The sequence below is a fragment of the Sebastes fasciatus genome, chromosome 4 (assembly GCF_043250625.1).
Source record: "Sebastes fasciatus isolate fSebFas1 chromosome 4, fSebFas1.pri, whole genome shotgun sequence".
NCBI lineage: Eukaryota > Metazoa > Chordata > Actinopteri > Perciformes > Sebastidae > Sebastes > Sebastes fasciatus.
In genome coordinates, this window is record NC_133798.1 from 38,123,741 (window position 1) to 38,147,992 (window position 24,252).

Sequence of the window (24,252 nt, forward strand, 5' to 3'; positions counted from 1 at the left end):
TAGTTCCCTTATATCAGTAGAACAGAGTCTCTCTTTATCCCTTCTCTAGCGCTCCGTAACTTTTTTTTTTGTTGAATCTTTTTTTTGTTCTTTGTCTTTTTTCTTATTCAGTGTGTCTTTAGTCTAGGTGGATATTAATCCTGGTGCTTCAAACCTGCCCGGGGCTCGAAGCTGTCTTGTGAAATGCAGATCTGTGGAGGTGTCATGATAGCTCTATGTCTTGGGTGTCTGCGCTCGCCCCCCAGCCTCACTCTCCTATTCACGCAGCCGTGATGACATGCATTATTCCTCACTGACTCATCTGGGCAGCCTCAGAGCTGCCCAGTTCTGGTATCCCCCCCCTCTCAACTTTATATGAGAAAAAAAGGAAGTTGTTTGATATATTTTATGCTGGTGTCTGCAAATCACGTAGAAATGGAATCTGCATTTTTCTCTCCCCTTCTCTCGTAATGTGTATACAGTGGCTCAGACATGTGATGGTCATGCAGATAACTTGCGCCTCATTGCACGGTTAATTTCTGTCCTGTGACACTCAGTTTCCCAGAGTTCCCCTTTTCACAGATCTGTGTTTACGGTACGGTTCTCAGCCTCTAACTAAAGCAAATGACAGGCCTGGGAGAAAATGACATCAGAGTCGCAGCCGCATGTCCCCTGTAAGAATGCCTAAATATTTACAGGCCCTCATAACACATGCTAGCCTACCACTCAGCCTCCCATTTGTTTTTAAACTCAGCCCTGTGGTCGCTCCCTTCTGCTGCAGCTACGTCTATTCTACGTCCTGTCTGGGCTGATCCCCACGTCATTGATCCCTCCGTGGAGCTGGGCTCTTTAATTACAGTCATTAGCTTGAGTAGATCTGCTGCTGGGGTTAGAGAACCTTATTACCAAGACCTTGTGTCTTTCCTTCCCCACACTGCGAAACGGCTTAATGCTGCTCGCCAGTGCGTTCTCTGAAAACAAGCCGCAGTTACAATGTTTACAGAAAACAGGCTGCCAAATTGGATCCCCAAATCACACAAGTCTCACCAGGAGACATTTTCCCCTTCTCCTTTCATCCTCTTTCAATTGGTTATGGAGGAGAAGTGCGCCGCTTTCCAGTAGCAGATTGAAGCAAAGTGGGGTGTAAGAGGCCATGTCAGTGTGGCGCTGCTTGTTTACTGGTGGGCCGGTGGCGACCGGTGGCGTGACCAGACCGGAGTAGCCATTTATCCACCACTCCAGACCTCCATTAAGACCTCTCTGTTGTCCTCCCTGCTGCTATCTACAGTACACTTCCACTGACACAGCTCTCTCCTCCTCCGCCTCCCTCAGCCAGTGTTTTTATTTTTAACCAGGTTCTGTTCTGTTTCACTTTCAGCCAGTCCCTCTTTTTTTTCGCCGCCGTCAGGATGTCATCACACATTCCTCCGTGTCTGTGGTTTAATTAGTCATATGGACATCGCTTCCTCTTAGGGTAATGGAAAAAAGAATGTACTCACATCTTGGTCCCATTGGGTCCTTATGTGTCTCTCCACCTTCCTGCTTGAAAACAAAACATTATCCCCCCTGAGCAGCGTGTTAAAATCACACATCTGCTCTGCATATAACATTTAAACAAGTCCTAATTACCAAAAACAAGGGAGATTAAATATGGTGTAATTCCAAGTGATAGAGTGTCTGGGTTTTTTTCTGTATGGGAAATCTGATTAGACTGGATTAAAGTGACCTGGTATTTCTACAGTGTTGTGATCCAAAGGGTCTTTAAAGTCTGGGTAGAGCAAAAATAAATTCGTTATTAACCAGACAAATTTTAATGTTTAAAAAAATTGCCAGGTTATATAAAATTAGGTTTCAAAATCGTGAAAAAATAAGCTGTATTCTCTGTTCTGAAATGCTGGGGATGTGTCCGCTAAAGGCGCTGAAACAACACCCAAACGCAGGTGAAGGTTGATTACATCCAGTTGCAGTTCATACAACACTTCTTGTAGGCCGTCCCACTGCTGCACGCTACTTTTGTAGAAGGTTAACATGCATGCTCTTTGGGCAGAGTAACGGAGACTTCCGCTTTAGCCCTACGCTACACCGGAAAAATAATTCAATCGTGCGGCCTTTCTAGACTTTCCAAATGTTATCGGACCAAATTCATCAAGTTCTGATAGTGAAACGAGTAATTTCGTCGCGGGGGGTTTGTGATGCTCAAAACAATTTATCCACCGTTTTACAGCCGCAACGGTAGCGGCGAAGTAGGCTACGGCGGAGCATGTGACGTAAGCACAAGTTTAACTAACTTGGTTGTGATTGGCCAGTGAGCCCAGACCTGGAACATGCACGCAGCTTGTTGTAATCATGGATGTATAAAGAGAGCTGGATAAAGCTTCGAGACAGGGACACGTTCATTCCTATTAAAGTTGCTCAGTAGTGCATGAAGCAAAAAACGCTCGACTTCTGAGTATAAAATTACCCGGTTCATTCGGCGATCTACCGCATCAGTTGGGCCCATAGAGCAGGCGCTGTAGCGTTTCCTTTAACCCCTCGTTCCAGCCTCAGCCTGGGTCTCATTCACATGAACGGAGGAGGGGAAATAACTCTGGATTCAGCTATTAGTGTATTGTACAAATTTTAGGACCTAATGCTTTAAGTAAGGGCTATTCTTCGTGTTCGTAATGGGAAGTTGATTCACATCAAAAAAAAAAAGATCCGCTGAGTTACAGACTTCTCTTTCCGTAATTTAAGTCTATGGGGAAAAGTCTTTTTGGGCCAGATGGCATCACGTGACGGACCTGGAAGTTGTAGTACCGCCGTTTGGCCACTACGAAAATTTGCTTCAAAGCCTGGCGCACTTCCTTGAGGCTTGGCTCTCATGCGTACCCGGAATGACAGGCACGCAGAGAGGGGCCGGAGACAGACAGGGCTGGATGGCTGGTAAAAACTTTATGGATTTTTTTTGGGGGTCCACCGGCCGGCCGATGCGGCGGCCCACTGGTATTTGTCCCAGTATGCCAGATGGCCAGTACACCACTGGCTGTGGGGAGAAAGTGTTGTAACTGCCGACTGAGTGGGAGAACCGCTGATGTTATGCGCTCTAATTTTTATATAGTGTCAGGGGAGGGGTTGTGCTGAGGATAGCTCCAGTGCGTCATCGAGCCATGATGTCAGGCCCGCCCAAAAAGAAAAGCCCAAAAACCTCAATTCAGTCCAATATAGTTCAGTCTTTTCACATGATTTCAGCAATTATTTTGTAACATGTATAATGTGTTTAGAAACAAATTCTACTTTACCTGGACTTTAAGTCCTGGACATAGTGTCCATGAAATACTGATACTGAGGCTCCACAGTGTGAGCTCATAAAGCTGTTTTTATCTTATCAGTAAGGTTAGCATTTGAGACGCTAGTGATGGTGATGTGTCCTTACTCTATGAAGCTCAGGCATAGAGCAGCATGACCTGGCTACAGACTTGTGTTTTTTTTTTTTTTTAAAGAACTAGGTTAAGCCTTGGAAAAAATGATGCACGAAACGTTCGGTCACGCTGTCCAGTTCCTCATGCTCTGGATCACCATGAAGGAAGTGTTGAAAGGTTTCTGGGTTAAAGTGGGCTTTTTAGGTGCCACAGCCTCATGACAGAATATAGTCCTACTTTTGTCTAATGGCATGCACCTCATGTTGGCTGATGTTGGTAACGGAAAGCCAGGCTCTGTATTTCAGTGCATTATTAGCAGCAGCAGCAGCAGCCAGCTGACCACCCGCTGAGCTCAGACGAATAAAAGTCCCATTTCCTCTCCGTCCATTGGCGGTATTAAGAGCTGAGGATTGTGCTGTTGCCTGAGTGCCAATGAAAAAGCCACTCAGTGTGTGAGCAGTTAAAGCTCTCCCAGCGCAGCGAGGGTGAGGCCTTCCTTCTGTATGCATCACCCCAGCCAGCTTGATCGATTCACGGTTTGCTCTGTCTTGTCTGAGTGCGAACTCACACTGCCCCACTCCGCCCACGGAAAGCAATTCCAACTTTCGACCGGCGCGAACCCCGCTTCCCACTAGGCTTCCTATTGGGAAGCAGGACGCACACAAGACACACAAATGTATACATGTACAGTGAGTCCACACACGCACACACACAGTCTGTCTTTCAGCCTAAGGGAGCTGGGCAGCCCGGGCGTGAATCCATGAATTCCTCATAACACAATCTGTTGGGCTGATCAATAATTCAATTCTATCTATGTGAGCGAGCATGTCTGGATCCAATCTCACCTGCTCCTCCCTCGGCCTTCTCTTAACAAGGTGGGTGTTGTGTCCTTGAGCCGGGGCTCAGCTCATGTCTGTGTGGCTCGGTGTGTCCTTGTGTGTGTGCCGGTGCACGCTGATTAGTTTGCTTTAGTTAGTTCTCAGACAGAGCTTGTTCTAGACCATCATTGTGTATCCACTACTTCCCCCGTGCATGCATGTAGACACGCATGAGAGCCCCTTGGCCATCGTGGATTACAAGAGCGCTCATTATTTCAACTCGTGTCTTAGCGGTGGATGTGAAAGTGTCCGTCTACAGTTGGCGAAGTTGGTGTGTGTGTGTGTGTGTGTGTGTGTGTGTGTGTGTGTGTGTGTGAGGAGCTTACGCATGATCTGTCTCTCCCTCTAGGCGGCTAGACGAATCAAAGGCATGGATCTCATTAAAAGGTATAGAGCCTGTGGAGAGGTCAGCGGCTAAGTTCTCTGATTAGTGGGCTCCGGCGGCTGCCTTGGTGCTACCGATGGGGGGGTGGCGGTCCCCTCATCGGCATGCGTCTCATCCCTCTCCAGCCCACACCTGGGGGGCAGCGTGCCCAACACTCTTTCACACCGCAGGCCTCAGCCCCCATCTGACGAGGTCAAGGACAACACACAGAGCTGCGGATTTACCCGCCTGGCCCTCCGTATTTCCCCCTTCCTTCTATCACCGCCTAATGGGCTGCCTTCTTCCCCGTTCTGTTTTTATCCCTCTTTGAGTGTTTTATCAAAGGCCACATTCACTTTCCATCCCAGCGACAGCCTCTCTCGCCGCATATCAAGCCGCACCAATCGCTTTCTGGGTCGTTAGCGACTCGTTCCGGGGGCCCGGGCTCCTATCAAAACCAGCAACCATGAACCGGGCGATGACTTTCAGCCAAGGGCAAAGTGTGATGCGTGTGACTGTGAGTTAGAGACGCTTCTGAAGGTTGCCTGACTTTGGACAGTTTCTCCCTTTCCCTCTGAATGGTCTTTCTCTTTACTCTCTCGCCGTCTCGTCCCCTGTGTGCCTCTCAGTTTAATGCCCTTCTAGATAAAACAACGCCAGTAAACTTCCTCTTTGTTTCTCTCTCTCTCCTTTTTCCCGCTGATAACCGCGCTATCTAAAAGTAGGCCCTGGCAGCACTCCCTGTCTATTCACTCCCCCCCCGCTCCACCCATCACCTCCCCTCCCTCTCTGCCGGTATGTTTGGGTGCATTGTATGCAATCTGTAGATGGGGAAGGGGGGGGGAAGGGGGTGTTTTTTTTTATTTTCCTTTTCTTTTCCGGGCCGCCAGAGGAGGAGGCGGTGGCGGGAGCGATTGCGGTTGGAGGGGACTGGCGCGTATCTGCTGACTGTCACTTCCATTAAGTGTGCTGTCCTCAACCACTGCCTCCCCTATATGCCCAGACCAGGCTCTCTGTAAGCCAAGGTCTCCTTTTGTTCAGTGTCCAACCTTTCTAATCCACAAACCCTTCAGTCCACAGATACGCTGTAGTAATTACAGGCCACTCTCTCTCTGTAAACTTTTTCCTACATGAGGATTTAGATCATTTTTTAGGGCTTATTTTTTGGAGTTTGTCAGAGTTGAGGCTTTTTTAAAATATCTGTTGGTGTTAAGGTTTTGGCATCAATTTCCCCCGAGAGCAGAGAAGGGATGAAATCACAATTAGTCTATACACACACTGTTTCACTCTCTCCGTTCCCAGTCTCTCTATCCCTCTCAGGCTCAATCAATTAATAAGGCTTGACATTTATTGGAGAAAACAAATAAAAATCCCTGGTTTGGGGATTGTCTCGTGTGCAAACCGCTCTCCTATTTTTGTGTTTGTTTACATATCATTGAACGTCCTGATCCCCCCCCCCACCCTACCCGACAACATCGCTGCCAAACACATAGGCCTCAAAGGAGTTCAGTTAAACGCTGCGCAAGTGCCTTTTCTAAAGGGCAGTGCTGCGCCTCTGGTTGTCGAAGTCTGTTTAGCAGAATAATCAGTGCTTTAATTAACAAAATTCAGTTCAGAATATCAATTATAGCCCCCCTTTATCTGCAGTCATGTCACACCGAGAAACAATTATGACTGATTGTGAGTTTCTATTGTCTCTCGCTGGTGATAATTAGTTACTTTGCTTATAAATTACACTTTCCCCCCCCTCCTGCCCTTCGCCATCAGTTGCGATTTTCTGTTTTTATATTAATAAGTGTCCTAAAGCTCCCCCTCCTTTCCCTCAAATCATGAGTTTACAAGTCGGTCTGTTCTGTTGAAGAGAGAGAGGGCAGTGTGTTTTCATTCAGAGGGCCTTAGGGCCCCGCTAGCATTTTCTCTCAGTCTCATCCCAGTCCAGACACGCTCCCCGTTCTGGTATGACAAACATCTCCGCGGCAAACTAGAGCTGATGGCACACAATCACCTCCTTCATTCAGTCACACTTTCATACACATTCACAGTCTAACTCTTTTCCCCCCTTCGCTTTCTGTTTATCTTTCTCTCATTGTCAAACACCCTCACACACAACCGCTCTCTCTCCTCAGCATACCAGGCTCCGGGGTTCCTCTCCTTCGCCGGCTGGGGTAATGACATGGTTGTGGCCCTCGCTGCGGTCGCCGTGAAACAACAGATCCGCTTCACAACCGCACCTTTTCTTGTCTGTTTATATGTGGGGGTGATGGAGTGTGTGTTGTCATCTGGAGGCGTGCCATCAACCCTTAGCCTCCCGAAGCAGGCAATGAACAATGTTTTTGTTTCACCTCCTTTTTTCTATTTCATCCCTTCTTTCCCGTCTGATCGAACCGCTCCTCGTGTTTTCACTTCTTCGCCATGTTTGGAAATAATTTGTCATGCTTGATTATCACGGAGACATGACCAGAGTTTGGATCTCCTCCAGTTACTGCAGAGTTTTTTTTGGTTGGTTCGCATTTGCCGGTTGGCCCGTCCAGAGAGGGAAAAGGGTGCAGTGGAGCCAATTATAGCAATGGGTTTTGTGCGCAGTAAGCGTAGCGTGGCTGTAGTGGGCGTGATGGGTTTTTAATGGGACTGAGCCACAGTCACAGTCACAGATGTAAAAGCGTGTTGTTTTTTGGTGATTGTATGTGATAGGTGGACAGTCCACTTGAATCTGTGTGTGAAAATCAAGCACAACTCAAAGCCAGATGGTTCCCCACCAGTATTTTAAATCACTTTTTTTTTTAATATAATTGAAATAAGAGTCACAATGTCAAGATATTTTTTAGGCCTGTGCTGTTGGGGTTAAGTGCCTGTGCCTCCATTCGTTAGTCACATTGCTCACAAGCTTTATTTGGTAGTTATATCCAAGCGCTAAGTGGAAAAAGAGAGTTTAATAACCCTGAGTTTTCATTTCCCACACTTATAATTGATGCACTTTGCTTATTCACAGTAAGGGTTGAAAGAAAGCATTCTTAGGATGTTATCTCTTGAGTAGTGAAACTCTTCCCCGTCTGTAGAGTCAGTGTATGTGATCCTGCGTTTGGCTTGGGGCTGTACCGTAAATGATATTGCTATATAGGGCCATTAGCTAGATCTTTGTCTGTTCATACTGCTGGCCCTTCCCGATAGCTTAAGTGTTTTCTGCTTATTAACCATACTGTCATATGCTCTTTTGTAAGGATGCACATTAATCTAAATGCTACGCAAGTACATTAAAATTCTTTTCAGCAGCGCATGTTGAATCACAAGAGGATTGATCAGCTAAGAAGTGAAGGAGAGAATGCCAGTAGTTTTTTGCTTAGCTCAGTGTAGACTATCGAAAGAAGTGATTTGTATTCGTGCTGCCGTGCGGTCCCCGGCCCTGTTTGCAGTCGCCAATCTGAACAGGGGGGGTTGTTATCAGAGGGCCTGAATGAAACAGCTGCCTAGCACTCTTCACCACGGCTCCGTTCAAGTCCTTCTACGCCTTTTTTTTGGAAAATGTTGTGTTCTGCCCGTTGTGTCAGACACACTGCTCGCTAATGGCTCCTGGCTCTGATCCAACCTTATCCCACAGTCTGAACCTGGCTTTGGTTGCATCGGGGCCCCTTTCTCACAACGCGGAGACTTACCTGGATCATGCCAGCCGGCGACAAGCCTCTGCTAGGGGGAACCGGTGTTTCCACGGCGGTTGAGGCATTTGGAGGATAAGCCCTACCCCACGGACTGCTCCGAGAGGGCACGGCTAGCACCTGCCACTGCTAACACGCTAATATTTAGCGACGAGAGGGTTTCAGCAAAGCCCTGTGGGTAAGCCACACCGGATTTTTCACTTCACAAACGAGCCGAGTCACATTGAAATGGCTTTTCCTGCTGTTTTGGCTCTGCCCTCTCCCTGCCCTTGACTCGGGGAGCTGCTATTGAAATCAAGTGCACGTACAGACTTGTCAGCTCCGCGTAGCCACTAGCAGCTAGCCCTCAGTACATCACCCTTATCTGTGATGTCACTTGCTTCCTCCCCTGTCCATGCTTGTCTGAGCCGGGTCATAAGCCAGCCTCCCCTCTCTTTAGACCTGTCTGTTGGGCTGTAATGCAGCCTAAGCCTTTTGTTGAGAAGGGCATTAGCCTATATTTGTGGGCATGGGCGCTTTGTCATCCAGACCCGGGAATGGCTGCTCCAGATGGGTGATTAGTCACCACTGTGTGCATGTGTCTTTGAGAGAGCTGCTGGTAGATCGGCGTGATTACAAGACGATGGGACCGACAGCCTAAATGAAGATAAAACACGGCCACTTGTATTGCTTCATGTCATGCACTTCTGTACGTGTATGAGTGCAGGGATGTGTGCTTCTGTGTGTTTTATCATCTAATAGCCATCATCCCCCCCCCCTCCCTAGTACTCACATCCCCAATGCAATCTCATCTCCCGCTCTGACTCGGCTAGCCGGGCTTCCATCAGCGATTTGGAGTGCAGCTCTCATGCCTGTAGGCTGCCGTAATGATAGCTTTTGCAAAAAAAAAGCCCCAGCTGTTTGCTCACAAAGTATGAGAATGAAAAGTGGAGAGGTGGAGGAGGAGGAGGAAGAAGAAGAGGATGAAAGTGTCACCAGCCCTCTTTTGTACAGCTGCAGTCTCATACAATTTGGCGGAGCAGACCTAACAAAAGCAAGCACACGTGCGCCATGAAAGATTAATTGGTTGCTGTTAGCTCTAACTCTCATCATCACCTGCAGCACCGAAGGTAGGGGAATACAGAAAAGGAACCCGGGTATTGGCGAGGATAACAAGGCACCGGGGAGAAAGGCGTTTTTCTCCTCTCTGGCCATCGGCTGACAAAAAGTTTCCCCAAGTCAACACACCAAAGTTGGAAATTAAAGCTGAGATGCTGTTGTTTTGTGCTCACCTGGTCTGGTTAGCACGCTGACGGCTCAACAGCCGGCACTGATTGCACTGTGGACATGGTTAACAGCCCATTTAGAGGTTGTGTGTGTGTGTCTGTGTAAGCGTGCATACAAGTTAACAAGCGTGTACCATTGTTTGTGTGTGTGTGTGTGTGTGTGTGTGTGTGTGTGTGTGTGTGTGTGTGGTACACCACTGTCCAGACACATCTGCCTGGATTTAATTAGTTTTGCCTGGCACAGGGACCCACCAGTCTCTGGTGTTTAATAACAGCCGCGACAGTGGGCATTTATCAAGGTCTGAGTACAGCTGAAGGATCCTGTGTTCATGTGGCCAAAATCAGTATTGCGATTCGATATTACGATTTATTGCAATTTTTAACACTAGACCATGGGAAAAGGTTGAATCATACACTTGCAAAGTCTTTTACTTTGGATAATATATAAATGAATCCAGTAAAAATGTTTGATTTTCAGCGTGTTTGAAGTCAGAGATTCTGAAGTCAAATATATCAGTCATTATTTATTAAATTCTTTCCAGCAGCCCAAAAATCAAAGAATAAAGACATTTCCCTCTCAAATTAGTGGTATTTTCTATTTAATTTATGAGGGACATGTAATGTTTTATACTTCTGGTGATTATAATCCATCCATCTTATTTCCATATGTATTTTTTATACACAGTTCTCTTTGTTAACACCTTATTTTGAAAACCGGACGTAGTCACACGTGTAAACTTACGCTAACTTCGTCGTTAACTCTCCCCGTTACATACATTATACATCCATGGTCAGCTCCATCGGGGCCGTTTGAATGCATTTAACATAAATGTCAGTATATGGGTGCTCTACAGTTGTAGAGTCGGCCCATTTGACCACGGAGATGAGAGTGACGGCCGGTTCCACCGCATGTTACCGCGATACGATAACGTTTCCTGTCCATGACAGAGTTAGAATGCAGCTTTAGCTCTGCTCTGTCTAACTCTGCTTTTCCTGTCAATGTGTGAAACCCAAAATGTTTCCATCCTTTACTGGATGTGTAGTGTTTACCACGCTGGATTTAACCTGTGAGGGTGCAGGTCGGATCCACGCAGACCCTCCAACGTTTTCTACTTCCTGAGGTTTGTTTTGGTTGACGGATACGGAACGGATATGACGTCACGTTACTCAGACTACAGACTATCTATTTCAAAATCGTAAAAAAAAGAAATCGTGATACATAGGTGAATCGATTCTTTCCCACCCTTAGTTATGATGTTCTTTTTATTTTCCCAAGCTAGTTGCAAAATAAGTTCCCGTTTCCCTGCATGCTGGGTCACGTTGCAACACAAATCCTCTCTGCTGCGCATATTTTGGCTCCCTTTCAGTCATCTCCTTTCATTTCCTCTCTCTTTCCTCTCTTCTCACGTCTCTTCTCTTCGTCAGTCATTGTATTAATATGTCATGCGTCTGACCCAAATTTCCCGGCCCTTGGATGCTTCCAGGGTTCTTCCTCCGCCGTGCCCTCCCCTGCTCTTTTTGATCATGGCGAAGGAGGATCCCAGGCAGAGAGACCGAGGCCATGTTTCCTTGTCTCCTCAATCAGAATCAGTAAGCGGTCCTCGGGTGCAAACGGACCCACTCCCCTAACTGCCTCCTCCTTCAAAGTGTCTCTGTCCTCCTGTCTCCCGACTGCAGTGGTTTCTAATCAGGGCAGGAGATTCTCGCTGGTGAACCAATATGAGCTGACACAACCCTCCCCCTCCCTTAACCCATCTTCTCCCCTTCCTTCCCTTCACGTCTGTGAATGTTACCTGACGAGACTCATTTGTCAACCCCCCCTCCCCAGCCCTTCTCTTTCCGTCTGCTTGCCCCAGCCACCTGATCCCTCCCTCCTGTTGTGTCCGCCAGTGCCAGCAGAGCTGTGTGCGTGTGTGTGTGTGTGTGTGTGTGTGTTGTGAGTGGGCGGGGAGTCTGAAGAGACAAACTGAGCAGAGCCGAGGTTCGTACAGGTGCAGCTCCTCTTCGCCGCCCGAGGGATGGCTGTCAAAGTCTCTTCATTCTGGCCCTCTTCCTTCATGTCATCCCCACTGTGGCCTTTATACGTCTCACTCTAGTCTAGCACTCTTTTAGGGCCGGGTGTCCCCAAGAGGCGTAGTATCCACGGGGAGCATCCCTCCGGCTGTTGCTCCAGCTGTTGCTCTTCATCATTCTTCAACTTTCTACGCTTTTGTATTTGTATGGATATTGTTTTTGTTATTATCACTGACTTACTACAAGGACAATTTCCCCATAAGGGATAATAAAGATTCCTACTACTACTGTGATATATTGCATGCCAGAAGGGTCGAAAAAAAAAGATAGTGAGGAATTCAAAAGCAGCAGGAGCGGCAGCTAACGTTGCCCCCGAGCTCCTCTCGCAAGCTGAGTGAATGCAAATGGACTTTTTTAAATAAAGGAGAGTTCCCCAGCCGTAATAGTCTGCATGCCTAGCACAATGCAGCACAGCCCCATACCCCCTCATTCAATTCCACAGCAACTTCCTTTTTGGGTGGGATTGGCTGTCTGATTCCTTCCTCTGTCAGCTCACTAGAGGAGATTGCTTTGATTTTTTGGGGCAGACTTGACCAGATTAAATGGAGTCGGTCCGGGCCGCGTGGACGGGTGGCTCCCAGCCATCGTCTCATTTGTGTTTCTCATTGTCGCCTGCAGCTCCCCTCCATTTCTGTTCTCTCCCCTTCCCTTTGTTTGCCTCACGCTGCTGCTCAGTATCTGGCCAATGATTGATAAGACCCAATCCCTGACAATGCTTGGCGCGCCGCACAGGATCGGTGGCGATGGCGCTCATGCATTGTGGCGAGCATGTGTGTGTGTGTCTGTTCGGGCTTTAGCAGGGAGATGGGATGCGGCTCACGTCATTGTTTATCTACCTTTCCACTTCCAGATGGCGCTCAGCAGAAAGAATGTGCTTCTTGACACTTTCCCTCCCTCTCTCTCTCTTTCCTCGCTCCTTCCCTTCCTCCATCTCTCCTGTGGCTCACTCCGGTATATGGACTTGGTTTCAGGTCCAGAACACACAGCAGGAGGTGAGGGGGAAGGTGGTGAGAGAGCCAGGAAGGCAGACTGGGACTTGAGAGGGAGCCCTGTAAAGTCAGGTGGTAGCCGTGTGTGTGTGTGCAGACGTAGCGTGATAACATGTGCTAGTGATTGTACCTCTGAGACGGCTTGCACTTTCCCGTCTCTTCATGAGTGTTTGTGAATCTGAATCACAATGCACGACTGCGCTTGTACGACAACACATTTGAAACACTTGACACATTTTTCTTCGAGGTCATTGAATCATAAAAATCTCGTCTCGGGCAACAATTGAGTCGGCCGGCCCCGGTCCTCTCGGCTCGTCTGGATTGATGTACGGTCAATTCCGGCAGCGGGAGATAATCACAGCGTGTCAGCCTCCGCCAATCCAAACTCTTATCTGCGTCTGTCCACTGCCAGCACGCCACAAATGACCACGGGGACACGCATTTCTCTTTATTGTTCCCAAGCCCTGAGGGAGGGAATGTGTTTGTGCGTGCTTGAACTTAGCTTTCTCGGGCTGCATCCTACGCTGGATGAACGCATTCACCTGAAGTGCACCTTCACCACAGGGGTACTTCAACAAAACTCACTTCCCTGTTTTGGAAAGTGCATACACTTATGATAAGGCAGCGCTTTCTGATGTTCTTTTTTTTTTTTTGCCTGCTGCCTTTTGAGATGAATTATGCTCCGTCTGAAGTGTCTGGCGATAAGCCTTTTCCGTTAGTTGAAAATCTTCTACCGTAACATGTCAATGGTATCAGGTTGTCCCATGGCACTGTGAGCTTTTTTATTTATAGTCTACTCTAAAGTCCTTTTGCCTTCACCATAATCGAATAAGAATACTCCTCCTGAGTGTTTAGAGCAACAGTGGACTTTGGATGAAAGTCGCCTTGTTTCTCGCACTCAGCTGGCTAAAGGTCTTTCGAGGGGTTATTTTTCCCAGAGTGCGCTGTGCTAATTGTGGCGTAATGGCATGCTGTTACAGCAAAGAGTGGTAAAAAGCAGCCGGTTGGTGAGGCTTGCTGCCTTTTTCCTGTGCGGGCTGATTACGCTGTCTAGTTAATGCACCCTCCTCAGATACAAATGGAGGGTGGTTATTGCATCAGGAGAGACAGTCGGCCTGTCAAAATCGCCCTCTCTAACAGACAAGAGAGGGAGATAAAGAGAGATGGAGTAGAGTGAGAGAGAATATATTCTAGAGAGCCAATTTCACTGAGGGGATAGAAGCGTGGTAGTGCAATTATGAAATATAGCTTTCTGTTTCAATAATGACCTTTTCTCCACAGGCTATATATAGGCCAGTGTAAATGATTCAGAGAATGTCGTATAGATGATGGCCTATGGATTCCTGCGGAGAGCAACGGCAGTTTCCAGTGAAAAATTGTTTCTCGATGGCACTATGTTGAGCAAGAATGGTGGAAGTGACAGCTGGGGACACCGGAGAAAGCAGTGTAGGACACTTCACCACTACGCCTTTCCCAAGTTGTCGTCCTTATGCAGCTGTTAGTCACTTCCAGCTATACTTGGTATGTGTGTGTGTGCACGCCTATGTGTATCTGCTGGAAAAAAGGGCAGTCTCGTCTGTTTTTCTTTCACCGTAATTAATCACCAGAGGATCACATGATTGTTTCAGCCCAAGATTAATTTTCGTAAAAAAACTCCTTCAGCACAACTTTTTTTTTTTGCTGCTGCAAGTCACACATGAAAGCCCAACTAAACATGGTCTCAGCACTGCTGCCAGTTGTGCCAAACACCCTCTCTGGCTACAGCACTGCTTACTATGCATCTGTCTGGATAGATACTCAGAGGTGGTACAAGCCAGCCGTTCTCCGTTCTGCAGCTGAGCCAAAGTTGAAGGGGGAGAAAAAAAACTGGGGTCAGGAACTGAAGGAACTCCTTTCTGACCTGCTAATACATGAAACAGACACTGGTGGAATTTCAAAGCTGCTGGAAACCAGAAAACATGTCTCGCTGAGTTAAAAGCAGAGACAGGGACCCTTGAAATATTTATGCTTAACCACTTACCAGCAGCAAATTACACATGCACATATTTATTAGCGTGTTTACATGCACATTAGCATAACTGCACTCAGTCATTAAGAGCTGGTCATCATGTTTTCTGTTCACAGTCCTCCTAAAGGTATGGAAAGTACGGTGTAACTCTTTTGCATTTATACAGACACAAACTCTAGGCTGGACTATAAATCCTCCTACAATCTATATTTTGGCTACAAAATAATTTATCTATTGATTATTTTTGGAGTGATTAATCAGTTTAGAGATTAGAGCAAATATGATTTAAAAAAAGTTGTTTTTATAAAACGGTCGCTATATCGTGACAGTAGTACATGAAACGGGTAACAAAGAAAAATCATGTTCTTCTGTGTCCTCCGGTGCTCCTAACGGCATCTGCAAGATTTCACAGACCAGAGGAAAACAAGCAGTAAGAGCTGATCTGAGGTCTGCTGTCCAGCTGCCGTCTATGAGAGCCGGCTGTCAATCACTCGCGAACTCCAACCAAACGGTCAAACTAGGCAGCGCTGATCAAATATGAATCAATATTCTGTTACGTTAATGCCTATTTCTCTCCTCAGATGTTCTCAGAATCATCTTGTAGTGTACGGTTTAGCTGGAACATGAGAAAGTTTGTGACGCCGCCGCCATTGTGAAATCTGTTGAAGGAACGCCAGTCCGGAGCACAGCCAATAGGAACGCTCTCTCTCTGAAATGACCTGTGATTGGTCAAAGTCTCCCGTCACGGGCTAGATGTTCTAAAGCCTGATAACAGAGCCATGAGGAGGAGCAGAAGTCAAGTTATCACTTGAATTATAATATGATGAAAGGTTATTATGGAATTTCTTCCCAATGATGCAAAAAATATACTGACTACTGCCACTTTCAGGGTGCAGTGGGTAGGATTTGGTGGCATCTAGCGGCGAGGTTGCGGATTGCAACCAACTTAAACTTCTCCCGTGTACCAAGCGTGTAGGAGAACTACGGTGGCCAACTCTAAAACGTGAAAACGCGAATGGCCCTCTCGAGAGCCAAGTGTTTGTTTGTCCTCAGTTAAGGAGGACCCGCTCCCTATGTAGATATAAAGATTCATTCTAAGGTAACAAAAACACAAGGATTCTTATTTTCAGGTGATTATACACTAAAGAAAACAGTTATTAATATTATATATTCCATTTCTGCCAACAGATCCCCCTAAATGTTACACACTGGTCCTTTAAAAGACTGAGAAATGCTGCAAATATTCTATAACATGAAATATTAAATCGATAATGGAAAGTGTTTTCAATGAATCTTCTGTAGAATGAATAATTGAGTAATTGTCCATCAAATCTTTAGTGTCTCTATTTCAACACTAAATCATGATAAAGTGCCAGATTGACCTTGCTGATGATGTTTCTTATAGCGGCGCATTCTTCCTTTTTTGTGTTGGCTTACTGCAGATATGTTTGTCCTGATTATTTACAGTATGACTGGACTGTGTGGTTGGTTTAAAGGGACAGTGTGTAGGATTTGGCAGCATCTAGCGTCGTGGTTGCAGATTTCAACCAGCTGAGTACTCCTCCGCTCACTCCTCCCTTTCAAAGACTGCGTTAACGCGAGCCGGGGAGTGCAAAACTGTGGTAACGCTGTTCGCCTCGCTCAGAGGCCATCCTCACCATTATAACACTACTTTAGGAGCAAAGGAGTTGGACGGCGGCTGGCGGTACCACGGTTTTGCACTCTGCGGCTCACGTTACTGCAGTTTCACGAGCTTCGGTGGCCTTCAGGTAACACAGGGAAGCCTAAGGCTCTCTCTAGAGCCGGTGTTTGGTTTGTCCTTCCTGTGCAACTTGGCGGACTCTGTGAAGAGGACCTGCTCCTTATGTAGATATAAACGGCTCATTCTAAGCTAACAGAAACACAACAATTCTTAGTTTCAGGTGATTATACAATAACGAAACCATAGTTATGAATATTATATTCTATTTCTGCTAATAGATGAAATGTTAATGTTACACACTGGTCCTTTTAAGTCTGGTGTTGTTGTAGCTGTTCTCAGTTTAATTCGTTTGGATTTAGAGGATTATTAAAAGTAATAAATTCAATAAAATCAGTTTCTTTTTCAGCCCTAAACACACTCGCTCCCCCCCCCCCCCTCTCCTCCGCACACACACACCACTGCACCCATCAGCCGGTGAGGAGAGGCCCCCCTGCGGAGCCAGTGTACAGCCATGCCCGACGACTCCACACTTATTATCATGATTGCCTGCAAAAGGTGGCGGGACGCTGAGTCCATTCGCTCTGTCAGACGGCTTCATAAAGCGGCTGCCGATGGCTCCCAGTGGGCCCTCATCAGCGGCAGCGAGCAGCGGAGCGCCTCAGGACTTTTGCTCTCTTGAAGTGACAATAGTTTTCGCTGCCGATAGACGGAGAAAAGAGAGAGCAGGGAAAGGGTAGAGAAAACAAGATGGCCGCCGCCGAGCAATAGGCATCTGTTGAATACCTCACAGGGAGGTCATCCAGGAAGTAATGAGGTGAAACGCCGCCGCGGAGCAGTAGCTGTCAATCAGTTTGGACAGTGTTGGGTTATAATGAGTGCCTGTTGTGAGTGGTAAGCACCTACATAACTACAGTAGGCAGCCTGGCTGACGTAGACCACCTTTAGCCTCCGCCGGCTGCCTCTCTCCCGGTAATCTCCTTCATCCTTCATCCTTCATTCCTCCTCATTGACAAGTAGGCAAGTAATGCAGCCCATGGACCATTTCCCGAGCATAATCCAACATCTGTCTTGCACACATCTCTTGCTTTGGCATTACAACCTTCACTTCCACCCTCCCTCCCTCCTCTTCCTCCTCCACCTCCACCTCCTCTCCGTCTTCCACCCCCCTCCGGTAGCCGTCACAGCTGCTGAACGATTTCCTCTCACTGGGAGGCTCCTCCGAGTCACCGTGGCAGTGTCAAACGAGGCTCCTATTTAAGCTCATTAAATGTTTCCAAGAGAATAGGAAATCAATGGTGCATACCGGTGCGCGAGAACTTTTCTCTTAATTTAATTTCCCCTCCCCCTTATCTGTTTGCACATCTCTCTTTCTTTTCCTCCCATCATTCTCGCTTGTTCTTTCCAGCCTGTCGTTCTCCTTTAAGTGGTGGAGGTGGTGGTGGTGGTGGTGTGTCGGGGGGGCAGAAACAGTTGCCTTCACAAACCATTTCGGACTCGTATTCGTGACGGGCACCATAGTGCGAGGCTGTCCAGACTTTTCAGTGTTGTTTAGCCCTCACCACATGGAGGACAATCGACTTGAAAGTTTTGCTCACACTGACCTCAGCCCCGGAGTTTCAGCTTTTGTTTCGGGCCCCGCTGTTAAGGGAACAGGTTTCGACCAGAACAGAATGTTGCTTTGAACACATGTCGGGGAGTGAAGCTTGGGGATGTTTTGGATTGAGGTGATCCCAGTTTAAACAGAATCCCACCTCATGCTTCCTTCCGTCTTGACTTCCACATACCTTCTCCTATAGAGAATATTTAACCGTTAACCGACATTAAGCATTTTAACCGATTAACGCTATCGGTTAAAAGGGTTAAGAGAAATGTTAATAATTAATTAAAAAGCTGAGAAAAACTCGTCACTTTAAGGGGAAAAGCTGGTCCACCTTAAGAGAGTCTGAGCCGGCGTTACAGATACAGGAAGTCGGCTCCCGTCTATAGCTCGCTTGAGCGGAGGAGTTGTAGCCTCGTAGCATTTATTCACTGACAAATAAAGTGTAAACACCTATGTTCACAACTAGAACACCATGTCTGTCGAAAACTCAATGAACTTTCCCTGCGCTGACAGACTGTATGTGTGTGACTACGGGGAGCACGAAGCTACCAGCAGAGCTACAGATGCTAACGTAGCACAAACACACACACTGTTTATCGGACGATCGCTATCGTTACTCCGGGCAGACACACAGCTAACAACTAAACTAAATGTGCATTTGAGACTTTTACTGGGAAAGTGGCTGCATGTCCGCGACACTACACGCAGCATCCAAGTTATCTATCTGCTAAGTTAACGCTCCCGGACGCTGAACTGGAGACTCAGTTGTCTGTTGTAATCATACACTGCAGCTGGCGCACCGCTGCATGCGAGGCACAAATCTTGTCGGTTAACGGTTAATAATCGGTTAACGAGGGTCAGTTATCGGTTAAAGGTCACCTATTATGCAAAATGCACTTTTCCATGTCTTTTAAACATCAATATCTGTCCCCAGTGTGTCTACAAGTCACCATAGTATCATAAAAGACCATCCTCTCTCTTTTTCTCCTGCTCCGTTTGTCCGGAAATGGGTGTCGAAACAACGCTGCGCAGCTTTTCTTTTCTTCTGACGTCATTTGAAAATTAGCCATGTAAGGGTTTCCTGGTCGAACCAGAGCAGAACCTTCAGTAGCTGACCCCGCCCCACAGCGCGTCACTGTCTCTCCTCCTCAACCGAACTTGAGCAAAGTAGCTCCTACAGTTAGTCTGCAACCAGCAGAACAGGCTTCATGTACTCCCATCATCTAAATATAACATGTTCTTTCACAAAGGCTTTATGTAATTACACTGTTTAAACAGATGATATTTATATATTATATATATTTGATGTCATGCATGTAGCAGATTACAGGTAGTAAATAGTGACTTGTAAGCAACACAACACATTTCTGTTTCACAGTCAAACTTTATTTGAGTTGACAGATGACAATATTAATTATTCACAGCATTTGTAATCATCTCACCTGTTAGTTAGTTATGTTAACATGGTGCAGGAGAAAGTCTTCAGCTCTGGTAAACTATGGTAAGCTAAGCTCCGGTGGTCTGTAGTCATGGTAACACAGAGACAGCTACTACTGTAAATAATATACCATTACTCTGATCTTCCATACATTTATCTTTTAGCAGAAATAATGAACTGACTACTGTTTCACATCTTCTATTTTCCACCCTGATGGTCGCTGTGTTTACACACCGTGTCATAGCGGTAGCATGTAGCTAACCCGTTAGCATGTAGCTACATGCTAACGGGTTAGCTCTGTATCTCCCATCTGCTCTCAGCTGTCTGCTCTCAGCTGTCTGCTCACAGCTCTCTGCTCTCAGCTGTCTGCTCTGTCTGCTCTCAGCTGTCTGCTCTCAGCTGTCTGCTCTCAGCTATCTGCTTTCAGCTGTCTGCTCTCAGCTGTCTGCTCTCAGCTGTCTGCTTTCAGCTGTCTGCTCTCAGCTATCTGCTCTCAGCTGTCTGCTCTCAGCTATCTGCTCTCAGCTGTCTGCTCTCAGCTGTCTGCTCTCAGCTGTCTGCTCACAGCTCTCTGCTCTCAGCTGTCTGCTCTGTCTGCTCTCAGCTGTCTGCTCTCAGCTGTCTGCTCTCATCTATCTGCTTTCAGCTGTCTGCTCTCAGCTGTCTGCTCTCAGCTATCTGCTCTCAGCTGTCTGCTCTCAGCTGTCTGCTCTCAGCTATCTGCTTTCAGCTGTCTGCTCTCAGCTGTCTGCTCTCAGCTGTCTGCTCTCAGCTGTCTGCTCTCAGCTATCTGCTTTCAGCTGTCTGCTCTCAGCTATCTGCTTTCAGCTGTCTGCTCTCAGCTATCTGCTCTCAGCTGTCTGCTCTCCTCTGGGATGATTCTGTCGGTCATTTCTCACAGATGGATCTGTAAAGACAGACGTAAAACAGAGTGTATGTTTACGGTTTACAGAGTTGATGCATGAGGTAAACACTGAGCTAACTAACAGAGATATAAACAGCATTATTTACCTGAGAGAAACCGTCAGGAAAACCTGGAATCTGGACCGCAGATGTTCATCATGTGTCGCCGATTTCTGATCAGATTCCTCCGGTAACGTGCGCTGGGTGAAGTTTCTGGTTTATAAACTTTAAAGTAGTTTATTTTACTCTCTGCTTCTCTCTCCCTGCTCTCAGACTGTGAGGGGGGCGGGGAGGGTGACGCTGTGTTGTTGAGGACGTTTGATTGACAGAAAACGCTGACCAATCAGAGCAAAGTGGGAGGAGACAGGCTGTGAATCAGGGGTTTTCAGACAGAGGCTGAATTAGGCTCTGAGGCAGGCAGACTCAGGCTGCAGTATGAGAAGAATAAAGGTTTTTTTGAACATTGCAGCATGTAAACATGTTCTAGTGCAACATTAAAATACATCTATGAATCTGGAAATGAGCATAATATGTGACCTTTAAAGCTACAGACACAGAAATCAGCACTTTTGGAAATGGGCTGAAACAGAGGTTATAGAGACATGCTGGAATGCATGATCTGATTGTTTTTTTGAAAAAAAAACTTCAGAGACATGGTTTGGAGGTGTCTGAGACCTATAATAACTTGTTTAAATGGAGTAAAATATGTGACCTTTAAGAAACTTTTTCAAAATTAGCATCCCCAGTTCCCTCATAGCATTGGGTTTAAATCTGAAATATTGCCAAATAGGCACTTTTGGCAACTCTCTCTTGTCCCGTGTGTGTGTGTGTGTGTGTGTGTGTGTGTGTGTGTGTGTGTGTGTGTGTGAAATCTGACACCTGCTGCTCAGTGCTAAGATTCTGTACGGAGCAGACACTTTCACTTTGTAGTGTCCGTCGTCCGACTATGTGTTGATAACACAATGCTGATACGCCAAAGTGAACTAAATGGGTTTTATTTATATAAAAAAAGCGTAACGCCAGTGGGGGCGGTGGGTAGGTAATGTAATCAGTGTGTGCCTGACCACCGGGTAACACCAGTAACACCGACTACCGTGGCCGTTTATATTTTTTCCAATATAAGGTCCCACGGTGGTCCACCTGAAGGGGCGGGACTTCACCTCTCTATTTTGTCCATCTCTGTCTTTTGCTCATCAGAAGTTTTTCTTAGATCACGGCGTGTGTGTGTGTTTCCTGTGTGTGTTTGTGAGTACATGATGTCTGGCCAGGCTTTGTTTCTGTGTGAAACTCTGCCTGGGGGCCGGGCCTACACCTTCTCTGGAGCTCCTGTAATTGCTCTTTTGGGGCCTTGTCTCTGGCGCTGAGCCCGTCTCCATCACTCTCACTCTGTCTTTCTCCCTCGCTCTTTGGCCTCCTCCCTTTCTTTTTTTTTTCTGCCCTCGCTGCGACCCCCCTCCCTCTCTTCTCTCCCTGCATGGCTCATTATGGCTGATCCCCACCTGCCCAATCTGGGAATTCTCTTTACACACACACACACACATACAGAGCCACTCAGCAGTTTTCAGAGCTGCCTGTCGCTCGGATGGTTTGTGTGCTATCTGCTATAAAACAGCTTTGCTAATACTGTTTGGCCGAGAAATGGAAACAATAGCGCCGTCACATTTTTTCCCCCCTCTCCAACTGGTGCAAACAGACAGTTTCTCATCTCTGTTCTGGCTGTCGGAGCGCCATTTTTCATAAAAACCCTGGCCCTTCAACCCCAGCCTCCTGCCTTTGTATACATTATAGCCTGAGCCTCGGGCTCCGAACCACAGGCCCGGTCTTTTCCATTTCCATTCCAGCCTGTCAGCCCCACCATGCCTGTTCCCAGGCTAGGGGGCTCACTTTGAAGGATAATGGATATGGCCAGTTGCAGCTGCTCAGTAGCAGGGCACTATCATAGGAGTTATCTAAGGGCCTGAGTGGCCTGTGATGAATGGCTGGGAGCTGTGTGTCTCCACCGATCAATAAGCCACTAGCGCACAGATGAGCTAGATGCCCCCTCGCTCTCCGCTCCCCCGCCCCCCCCATCCACACATGCATCTCCCTCTCATAATCTCCCACTATGTTTGTGAACTTTTCCCTCCAATTCATGGCCTGAATTGGACCATTGATCTTTTATCCTTGGCTTGTTTTAAAGAAAAGGGCCAGTATCTCCTCTCCACCCAAGCATGCAAGGTTTCTGACAGCACTTATTGCTACACTGGCGGCAAAGCACGCAAACATTACTTTGGCCTGATCGAAGGCTCCGTAATCGGAGAGGGAGAGCAGAGAAAATGAGGGAAAGAAGAGCATGAAGCTGCTGCTGCTACTACACCCACCCTGGAGCACCGCCGAGGCTCCCATCACAAGGCTGATGCAAACACAGGTCCCATGTGGATGTACACACTTGTAATGCAGACAAACACACACACACACACGCGCATATACCAAACAGTCTTTCTGTCAGGGCTCATTGAGCACAACCTGTCCCAAAGCACCCACAAAGCCCCACCCAATCTGAATTGAAATAGGATGCTGTCAGTTTACCCTCTCCTTTGTCTCATTGTTGTGCATACATGTATGCGAGGTCTCTCCAGACCACCAAAGTGTGTACATTTGTATTTCTACTGCACAACAACAGGTGTGTCATAGCGACTGCATGTGTTGGTTTTTGATCTGTGTTTTTTCGCTCTACCAGCGAGGGATTTGCGATGAAAAGAGCGGACTAGAAATCTCTCTCTCTCTGCCTCCTCTCCCGGGACTTTCAGTAGTCTATATCTTCCTCTCTTCCTCCTCCTCGTCTCTCGCCTCTCCTCTCTCCTCCCACCTCGCTCCTCGCCTCTCCTCTCCCCCTCTAGCTGTGATCTTCCCTTCTGATCTGCCGTTGTCTCTGTCACAAAGAGCAGATTCTCAGCCTGGTAATTGCATGTCTGCTGGCCACCACACCTGTTGCTGTCAGTGCAGCGGTGTTGGGGAGAGGGGGCATCTACGCCCTCTCGCCCCCGGTGCTATAACCCCCCCCTCCATCACCACCACCTTTCGCTGCGGGGTGTAAACCCAGAGGGAGGTGGGAGTGCAATATGGCGAGCGTGTACATGTAGGGTGCTCTCACTGTTGATTGTGTTTATCTGTAACCTTGAGCTTCACCTCTAGCGCCTGCAAATGCATGTGTCTCAAACCTGGCCAGTGCTGATGCTTTGCTCTCTCTCTCCCTCTCTCCCCTTATCCAGAGCCCGGGCCCTTAATGAAGCTGGGGGTCAGCAGCAGTGTGCGGCTAATTGGCCAAGTTTGCCCGGGGCTCCGGCTGCCTGTGATTGAAGTGTCCAGCGAGGGCCCTCTGTGCAGCCGCCGCTGCACCCTACTCTGTTCCACTCCAACAGCCAAGACGCTCACTGCACCCCTGTCTGCCTCTCCCTAGTGAGTAGCACCCGAGGTCATTCTATTTTCACTTACACTGCCTGTACTTTGTCCAGTTTTTCTTTCTACTTGTATTAGTTTCACACAACGAAGAGTCCTCAGGCTCCAGCTTTCCTCTGAATCACTTGTCCCGCGTGTCATTCCCTGTTTCTTCTCACAAACATTTATCTTTTGTGCCTCATTTTTCAAAGTCTTTCCGTGTCTGTATTTTTTTTTTTATTGCTAGACTTTCATTCCACTTGGTCCCAGCATTTTCTCACTTCCCTTGGCTTCTACCACCCTCACACTCTTTCTCCTCACTTGCCACAGTGGGATTCGGGCAATTACTACGGTCCCCCATTGGCCAGCTGCCAGAGGGAAAAAAACAACAACTTCCAGCCCCTATTTCTCTCACGACGGACCCAACAGTCCCAACCCTGGCCAAGCTATATCACACTGTTCTGAGTTAACAGGAGGAGTTGGAGGCGACGGCGTACAGAGGTGGTGGGGGTGCCTCTAATTAGTCGAGCCTCCACTTTCTATAACGTTAAGGCAGTCCTGGCTCCCATTGTTTGGCTGTCAGTACAA

General features: G+C 47.3%; 1 protein-coding gene across 1 annotated transcript in view; it reads left to right on the forward strand.

The window, feature by feature from the left end:
• Positions 1-24,252, forward strand: part of plxnb2b (plexin b2b) — a 154,739-nt gene that overhangs the window by 8,831 nt on the left and 121,656 nt on the right. Inside the window, 1 exon segment of the mRNA XM_074634160.1 lies at positions 23,499-23,685. The gene's annotated coding sequence lies outside the window, so the exon portion shown is untranslated.